This window comes from Meleagris gallopavo, chromosome 7 (genome assembly GCF_000146605.3).
Source record: "Meleagris gallopavo isolate NT-WF06-2002-E0010 breed Aviagen turkey brand Nicholas breeding stock chromosome 7, Turkey_5.1, whole genome shotgun sequence".
Taxonomy (NCBI): Eukaryota; Metazoa; Chordata; class Aves; order Galliformes; family Phasianidae; genus Meleagris; species Meleagris gallopavo.
Genome location: NC_015017.2, coordinates 7,817,854 through 7,827,359, shown reverse-complemented (window position 1 = coordinate 7,827,359; position 9,506 = coordinate 7,817,854).

The window sequence follows — 9,506 nt, the reverse complement described above, 5'->3', positions numbered from 1 at the left end:
CAAGACGCACCAGATGTTCGGAATGGCAGATTGAATCAGGGCATAGATTCATAAAATTAGAAGCATGATGAGTGAAGCTCTGCATTTCCATTCTATTGAATTTCTGTTGAAAAATTCCCTCTACCCCTCACCAAAACCTGAAGAAGTCTGGAGGGAGAGCTGTGAATTCAATAGATATCCCATATTTGCAGAAGAACCACTTTGTCTTCGATGCCTCAAGGTGAACTTTGCTTCCATAGTTTCTAGTGATTTCATAAAAAGAAATGGGTGCTGGATTCCCCGTAGTTCATGAGGAGATAATAGTATGTAGATTAAGCAGTGACTATATTAGTCACAAAAGCTGATGAAGGAAATTCCAGCTAGCTAAAATAACAACTACCTCACACCGATTTCAGTGGAACCGGGATATCATACAACTTTCTCCCAATGCTGATACCATTCTCACATAGGAGGAGTGTTGGGAAAAAATAGAAATTAGGATCTTGTGCAAGAATGGAAGCTTTTTCACACGATTCCCAAAGCTTATGGTACGTCTATTCATATGCTAAAGGTGGTAGTTCGGGGTTGTACTGGTAATTTACACTGATGTACTCTAAGTTCAGCAGTTCTCACTTAAACCTGAGGGCAGAGTTCCCCGCAGGTTTGAGAAGCATCATGGGGTGAGTGACCTTCATCTTCTGTAAAAAGCAGAAGTGCAGAAACCAAAATAAGGCAATTTGGTCCCAGCTCAGCCCAACTTCTCAGCTCAAGTTCATCCTTGTTTTTTAATAGCCTGGACAAATCGGGCTGGACACCAAACTTACCTGAGCAACCTAACCCAGTCACCTTCCTTAAATTCCCTTTGCAGTCCATGGTGAGAGTGGAATAGGGAGGGCAAAAGGAAAGAGACGTGCATGTGAGCAGGGCCTGAAATTAAGAACTCTTGTGCCTCCCAAGAACAGACTCTCTCTGCAGGTGTCCCAGAAGAAAACCGGGTCCTACATTAAGGATAAGTGGACAAGGGATTCTTAATACTGGGCAACGTCAGGGTGTGCCTTGTGCCTTCATCCTTATTTGACTTGGGGCTGTGTGTGATAATGTCACTGTATTATTTTACCACGTTATTTTATTATGTAATGCTGTGTTATTTGAGGGGGGGTGGAGGTGGCGGGGAATATTGGAAACCTGCATTTCTCCTTTCTGTTATAATGGCAAGCAGCAGCTCTATCCCTTCAGCTCTGTAGCTCCCTTTATCAGGCAGGATTGAGAGGAAAAGGTATCATTAGTCTAATAATGAGTGTGCGAGCTTTTAGCAATTACATTTTCTCCCTACTTTGCTCCCAGAAAGTGCCAGGTACCTATAGGGAAAGAGATTACGAAAGTAAGTTATGTTTTCCCACTAGTCTAATGAGGACAGATACATACAGAGAAAGAGTTCCCTTGGCTAATTATTTAGTCAGCAATCACTCCAGTTGTCCCTGCCATGAAACCAGGAAACAGAAGGAGTATAATAAATATAGACTGGGGTCGCTGACCAGGAAAATACATCTCAGTGGGGCGGCGGAGGACTCAGGACACGCTACATGGAAAACGAGCATTTGAAGCATAGACAGAAACAAATTTAATTTTAAAAATGGGATACATTTTCAAGCAGAATTTCTAGTTTGTACACTGTGGTCTGAATAAAACTATGTTGTACAAATTCTCACCCTCTCTTCTCCTTTCCCCTCATGAAAAATTGTAACTACATACTACCTACGTTACTCACACAGTACTAAAAATTCATTTTAAACCTCTGTAGAATTGCAAACTCTGAGCTTCCCTTGTGGACCCCATCCCCTTAAGGGTGTTAGTTCGTAAAAAAAAAAATCAACTCTAATTAGATACCACTCCGCTATTTAGTTAAGAAAATGTAACTTACTGCATTACTCTGCTGGGGCTGGCAACAATTCTTCTTGCAGAGAAACAGGGGTACTGTAAAAGTATTCTCTCAGCCATTTCCAATCTGCTTGAAGTGCCCCTAAATCTCACTTAAAGAATTAAAGGGGAATTTCAATCATGCTGTACTGAAAAAGGTTTGCATTTTTTGCCTCGAAGCATTACAAATAGCGAAGCTTAGAGCTCTGATATTTTTGAGCAGGTCTGGATAGAAAATGCCTCCTTTTCATGCCGTCTCTGTCTTCTCATCTTCCCTTGTGTTTTTTTTTTTACTTCCTGCCATGCAGCAAAAGCAGCTATTACTCAACAGCCAAGAAGTTGTCTCAGTCCTATATGAGCCATGGGCCTCATATCTTGAGAGCCATCTACTGGCACCTTATCTGTTATCCACGGATTACACATTCACAAACCCTCCTCAGTTACAGAGCTGGAATGCAGCAGATTTTACATCTTCCTGCCGTGACATAAATAAGAACTGTTTGAAGCAGCCTAGCCTCATAAATCATCTGCACGGGGGCTCTGAGACCTTTATACCTCCCTGCTCTGTCCAACCTCACAGTAGGATCATAGCTGATGCTGACCATGGGAGCAGTCCCTCACTGCCATTGCTTTAGATCTGATTTTTGCCTCTTAGGTAAGCTAAAAGAAAACAAACAAAAAACAAGCAAACAAACAAACAAAAAAAGAACCCCAGTCTACAAATTCAAATTATTGGGCATTTATGTGAGTGGTTGGTCAGCGGTACATCGGAGCCAGCCTCATGTATGAGCATGTAGAGCTCTTGGAGGACCTTAGACATGAGTCTAAGGCATCCTGTAACAGCTCACCCTGCTGACCAGGGGTTTGTTCTGGAGCCATTAAAAAGACTGTCCAGCATGAATAGGGCTGATCCCTGTTCAAGACCCAACTGAACACTTTCTTGTGTGACCTACTGTAGGGAACCTGTTTTAGCAGGGGGGTTGAACTTGATTTCCAGAGGTCCCTTCCAACCCCTCCAATTCTGTGATTCCGTATTTCTCCTGCACAGTGATCAGTACTAATAATGGTAGCTACCTTGCTCCAAACTTGTAGCGTATTTTATGAAGCAAAAGAAAGCTGGGAACCATTGAACAGCGTGGTGCGTGATGTCCCTCGGAACCTCGTGGGACAAGTGCTGGGAGTGGGCAGGATCAGCAAAGACAGAGACCTTCAGCAGAGGGAAAAGCAGTGGAGAGGCTGCACAGAGGGAGGCGTGACTTCACAGCTGTCACAAGAGCAGTGATGCAAAAGGCAGTTATATTTTCGCGGGTTGGGCAGTCAGCACCCAGGATACTTTCTGTTTATGTCCATCACAGACCTCAGAAAAATCACTGTGCTGTCATTTTCTGAGTAGGTAGGAGTGGTATCTAGGGCTGTAATGCCCCTTTCTTTAAATGGAAGCTATTAAGGTTTCCATTTAAGGCAGCAAGGTTCTCTTTATTATCACAGAGCTCTACTTGATGTACTTTAGCGGTCTTTTTTTTTGAAGAAGTTACCATTTATACTGCTTGGCATCAATGTTTTAGGTAGCAAAGCACCTTCATTTGCATTTTTTACTGTTTTGAGTTGGTGTGCTTTCAAATCATTTCTAAATAATACTTTTGCCTGACTGATCATAAGAAATGTTTCTATCGTACTCAAGCAATGACATTTTGAGTAAAAAATTAATTACATGATAAGAAGTGAAATGTTCTCTGGTTTCAACGATGTTTCTCCGTTACTGCTGTTTTGTTTCATTGTAAAGTAAAGTTAAATATACATGTGATGGCTCCCAGTGATCGTTTTGTCAGAACTACATCTCTCTGGGCCATTTTCTTCTCACCTATGGAATCAGGTTTTATAAGGCCTACATTTTGGATTTTTGTGCATGAGTGTATAGGTGTAAAAATTTCCTCAGGACATTGATTTCTGATCCTGGTAAGAATCCTTCTTAGGCTAATCCTTCAGGAGTCTTAGCATTTTCCACCTATAAAGACTTTTCTTTTGTATTAATTCTCATTGATACCAATTCCCAAGAGCAATCAGGAATTCCCCCTCCGCCCTCTCATCAGCTATCAGCCAGCTGAAGGCTGCCCATCAACTTTTCACTGCTTAGTGCAAGGGACCACGCTGCCACTTGGTCAGTTTGGCACTGTACCATACCGTTGTGGCTGAACTGAAGTCCACGTTCATTCATTTCTTGACACTTGCCTGGGGCACACAAGTGCCCTTTGCTCCCAAAAGCCTTGCGTGTGACAGATGACAGTGTCTCTGGGTACCCACACCGTGTGCTCTGTTATCGTGGCAGGGGATGCTCACTGGCAGTGCACGCAGCGGTCAGACATTGCCTGTTGGCACTTCTCCTAAGGAGGGACGCTGATGCTAGATCTCCATCCATATGCAAAAGGCAAGCACACGGTCAGGCTGTTGTCTGTTAGAATGATTTAGCAGTACATGGAGAGACATGGAACAGGGCTTACAGATATGGGCTGGCACGAGGTGCTGGATATGAAAAGGTTGTTTACTGCTTCATAATGCATGAAATAGGAGTATCAAATGATGCTAGCAGGTGCCAGGTTTAAGAGAGTATCTTCTCACACAGGACTCGAGGCTCGTGGCCACAGGTCCTCCTGGATGCCATATGGCTGTGCGGTTCATGGGAAATTCATGGGAAGACAATCTATCAGGAGCTATTAAACATACAGATAGTATCCCTTGTTCCAGCCTTGTCCCGAACAGACACAGCTTCCAGCTGCCTGCAGGGTTATAAGGAAACCTCCACCGTGGTCTTACTTGGATCTCCTACTCTGTGTCTGAGGACCCACGTGAAGTTTTTCATCATCACAGTGCGTAGTGTCTTCTGTGGGACTTCAGAAGTGATGTCTATCTCAAAGGTAACAGTATTCCTCTCCCACTGGATCTGATCTGCTCAGCTCTTGAGCGGTCCTGTCTGCCCATCCCCTAGGATCTGCCAAAAGCAAGCAGGAATGGCTCATACATCTATCTGGCTCTCAGACCTCTGCAGATAGACACATAGTTCAGGTGCTTCTGTTGGCAACACTGCCAGGATTGAAGAAGACCTGGGATTTGTTTGGTTAAACTACTAACTCTCCTTGGTGGTTGGAAGGAATCATACCTAGGTAGGAAGAGGATGCACTACAGTCAGTTAAGGTGAGCTGAATTTAACTTCTGCAAGACCCATCTTCACAGGAGCTGAAGCTACAACTCAGTTGACTGAGAAATGTTGTTTGAAAGTTCTGCTGTATGTCTCCAGATTGTTTGTCATTTAGACAGTCTGAGTCACTGCTAGGAGGAAAAAAAGCCACAACAACAAATCAACAACAGCAAAAATCAAACCCAACCTCTATAGTTCCAGTGAAGCAAGGTAGCTGGAAAAAGAGAAAAGGGTGAAGTCTGCTGCTGGTAGCAAAATGTCCAGTGCTACAAAGGTGCACGTAGGAGCAAGGCTCTTTGTAAATCAGTTGAAAAATAGGAGAGCTAAGTTGGTTAGCCCTGGTAGTCAACCGGAGTTATGAATTTCTTCTTCTCCCCTGAAGGTGTTCTGTTGCTCTTCAGGAATAAACACTGCTGAATAACTATGGCTTTACATAAATAATACACTCCTTCCTACAAGCTGCATGAAATGTTAAAACTCCAGAATGGACTGTAAATGGATGCATAAATCTTTATCATCTGTGCCTTTCAATCCTTCTATTTAAAACTGAAGGTAAAAGGACCTCAGCATTTATTCATATTTTCCATGCCCTTTGTGCAATTTTTTCTGACATCAATTTCATCTGTGGAGCAGCACGAAATGCTATTCCAGTACACATTGTGATACTTTGTTCTTTTTCTTGGCGTGTGCCAGAACGCTGAGATAAAAGTAAAGCAGAACACAAGACAGCTTTTTTGGCATAACAGGTCACCAAAGCAGTGGAATGTTTCAGTCAAAAATCAAAGTGTGAGACGCATTGCTGAAAGGCAAGTCATCTTTCAAGGAAAGCTGAGACCTCTCTTCATCTTTATACATGAGGAGTCTTCCTCTGAAGCGGTTAATTACAATGAAAAATACAGCACGCTTTTCTCATAGCTGGCCATGAATTGTTCTTGGATTACACACTAGATCAAGTGAAGTGTGAGAGCCATGTTTCTTTCACAAGTAGGGAGGAAAGCAGTCTTGACAGCATGTAGATGAGTGTAATCTACTTCTTGTTTATAGACCCAAAGGATCCCTCAGAGCATTAAAAATCCATGCGATATCCAAGACTGGTAGACTTCACTTTAAGAGATGGGATTTAGCGGAGAGCTGTGTAAAATCTGTTAGATAGCATATAGGCGTAGAGTACCTTACCGACTGCGTGGCTGAGTGCACCCATGTGCACTTTTCCTGCACACGTGAAAAATAGATGATCAAAAAATCTACTTGAGATTCTGACAGCAACACATGTGAAGGCTAAGTCTGCCAATTTTTGGTCAAGCCAAACCTGAAAATACACAGACCTGAAACAAATGTTCTTCCAAGAGGGGAAAGCTCTCGTTGCATACACGTAAGTCCATATAGGTTGTGCGTCCTTTGTTGTTCCTCTGCTGGAGCAGGTGACATCCGTCACACACCTTTTCTTCTGGGTTGCTTCTTCTGAGAATTGGGCCCCCAAGCCATTTCAGGTGGGATTTCTGCGTAATGGAATCAGGCCTCATCTTTTGCTGAGAAAGACTGCCAATGAAAATAGGTGATGCCTATGTCCCCTTCTTGTTGGTGCTGGCTAGGATGTTGCTTGGTCAGTTCTCTTTCTGACTTAGTAAATTTTTCTCACTGTTTCTAGGTATCTTGCAGTAGTTTGTTCATGCAGAGTACCTCTTATCCTCTCAAGAACCGTGCAGAGGGGATTTTTTTAAGTTCTGTATTTGCATGTTTCACAAACATATGGTAACACAGCGTGAGTGGTGAAGAGGCTAACTTGAATGTCCCTTGGAGGGATTCATTCTTAGCTGCTATGGAACCCAAGTCCTGTACTCTTAGCACCTGAAGAAAATGTTGACGAACATAAGCTGTATTGTAAAAATAAGCCTTTTTTGTTAATATTCTTGATGAAAGTACTGTCCTAGGGCCTTGGGAGACCTCAGACATGCAGTGCTTTAAAGACAAGGGCTCGGCTTTACAGCCTTGGGTAGACAGAGCGTAAGGAGAACAGGTCTCGCACACCCATAGCTTGTACTGCCGAGGAGGTTTTGCTACACTCTTCTGCACCAGTTGGCTGCTCCCAAGTTCTGGGAAACTTCTGGGAGACTGCAGGCTTCCAGGAGCAGCACAGCCAAGATGCAATGCAAGTGTGAATAACTGAGGTTACATAACTCGTCAGTAACACGTCATCTCCCTGCCAAGCACAGCAACAGAAGGCAGAGCTTGCAGATGTGCGACGTGGGACTGGCAGTGGGCGCAGCCTGGTCCGGGCCCAGACCACGAGGGGCTGGAGGAGCACGCTGCAGGCTGGCACAGATCTCCCTGCCCTTCAGGGCACTTGAAACATCTCAACCAGCTGCTTTCCATCTGGGAGCCATGTCCCGCAAGCACTGTACGTCTGGTGTGACGACGTGTGTTGGATGACGCTGTATCAGTGCTGCCTCTGAGGCCTTTCATCTGCCCATTTTCTGTGGTAAAGGCAACTAAAAGCTGCACAGGTCCCAAAACAGCTCCAAGGGTAATACGTTTAACACTCAGGGTGTCATTTGCCCTTGTTACATACTCACTATCTTGCACTGGAGACACGTGTTTGGAGCTAGAAGGAACCACACCGATGGCTGTTGCTCTGTGGCACTTGGTTCTGAGTTGGAGAACAGGGAGCCAGGGCACAGATGCCATGACCCCGACATATCTTGGAGGCCATGGTAGCTGCAACCTGTCCATCATGCTAGCAGTAAGCTGCCTGCTTGGCAGCAAATGGGCTGCATGGCTTACGAGGAGTAGTTTCTGTGTGGTGGGGAGATGTGATGGGAGCACCAGGCATCAGCTAATCACAGCACTGGGGCACAGCTGGGAATAACACATGACCAAGTGATTGTGTGTGCAGCACCGGATTAGAAGGGTAAAGGGATGCCTGATTTGGGGCTGCGAAAGGTAATTGAGTTGCAGTCTCTTTAATTCAGGAGAAATTGCTGGAGAGGGTGATGGAGAAATGGGGCTCGTGGGTCTGGCAGATGTATTTTTATCATTAAAATGTTTTACGAGTAAAGCCTTTATATCAACAAGGAAAATCTTTTCGAGGAAAATAGCAGTTAGTCACAGCAAAACCCCTAGCACCGTGCCCTAAACAGGCTGCCCTTCAGGCAGGGCCAGGTCTGCAGTTCAAGCTCAGCGCTGTGACAATGACAGGACCTCTGGTGGAGCTCCCATTTTCCAAAGTCAGCAAACAAGCACAAAAATAGAGGGGCTCCTTTGTCTCAGCAGACAGAGCCTGTTGTCTGAGCGGCTGGAAATAAAGCAGGGCAAATGTAAGTCAGAGCTGTGTGCGAGGGAGCCGGGCAGCGCCGTGCTATACGGCACTCTGGGGAGAAGGCGGGCTGCAGCTGGGCTGCTGCTGTGCTTAACGGTGCTCCTTGTGTGGCAGCTGTGGTGGCAGGAGAGGAAGGACCTGATAGTCTCGCTGCCTTCTTAGGCTGGGTAAACTGGTCTATAAACAAGGGCCAGGCAGGGAGACGGCACACACCCGGCTGGGATGGAGGTCTTCATGCACAAGGCAGAGAGAGCTTTGGTGAGCAACAGATGATGGATGTGAGAAAGAATCAGCAAGTTAAATACAAAAGGGGAAGGTGAGAGGGAAATAGAATACGATAGTAAAGGGAATAATGACATGGCAAAAAAAAAAAAAAAAGTGAAATAAAGTGCTGAAGGGAAAGACAAAAAAAAAATCAACTGGCAGATTTCTGTGAAACCGCGGAAGATGAAGGAGCAGATTCCGTCCAGCCGCTAGCAGGCAGTAAAAAGGAGTATTCCGTGCGTGCGAGGTGCTTCTTAAGGCTTGGTCAGTTGGTAGGAAACGGGAGGCTCAGGGGCGTGCGTGCATCTTCAGCAGCACTGCAGCACATGCAGGAGCACGCAGACCGATGTGCGCTTCAGTGTAGCAAAGGCTTTTGGAGTACGGACACGCAGAGGGGCCGATGCAGGCAGCTGCAGGTGGCCTAACGGGGAGCAGGTGTGGCTGTACAGGACGGGACGGGGATGCAGGAATTCTGCGGCGCCTTTGGAATAGATGGGAATTCTGCCAAGCCGGAACGCTCCCTGTCACAGCGTGCGGAGCTGCTGTTGGGATGCCGAGCAGCAGCACTGCTGTACGCACCGACAGCACTGCCGTGTGCACACACACAGCGGTTCTGCACACACGTATAGCAGCACCGTGCGCACACCTTTAGCACCGCTGTACGCACACCTAGAGCAGCGCTGGACGCACAGCTGCAGCCCCGTCCCAGCCGCAGCACTTCGGTCGGGGCGGAGGTGCGGTGCGCTGCGGGCTCCGCTGCCGTCTGCGCAGAGTGGTCCGATGGGGATTCGTTCCCCGTAAGGTCTAACGAGTGCTTCCTAGATCGGAAGATCTCGT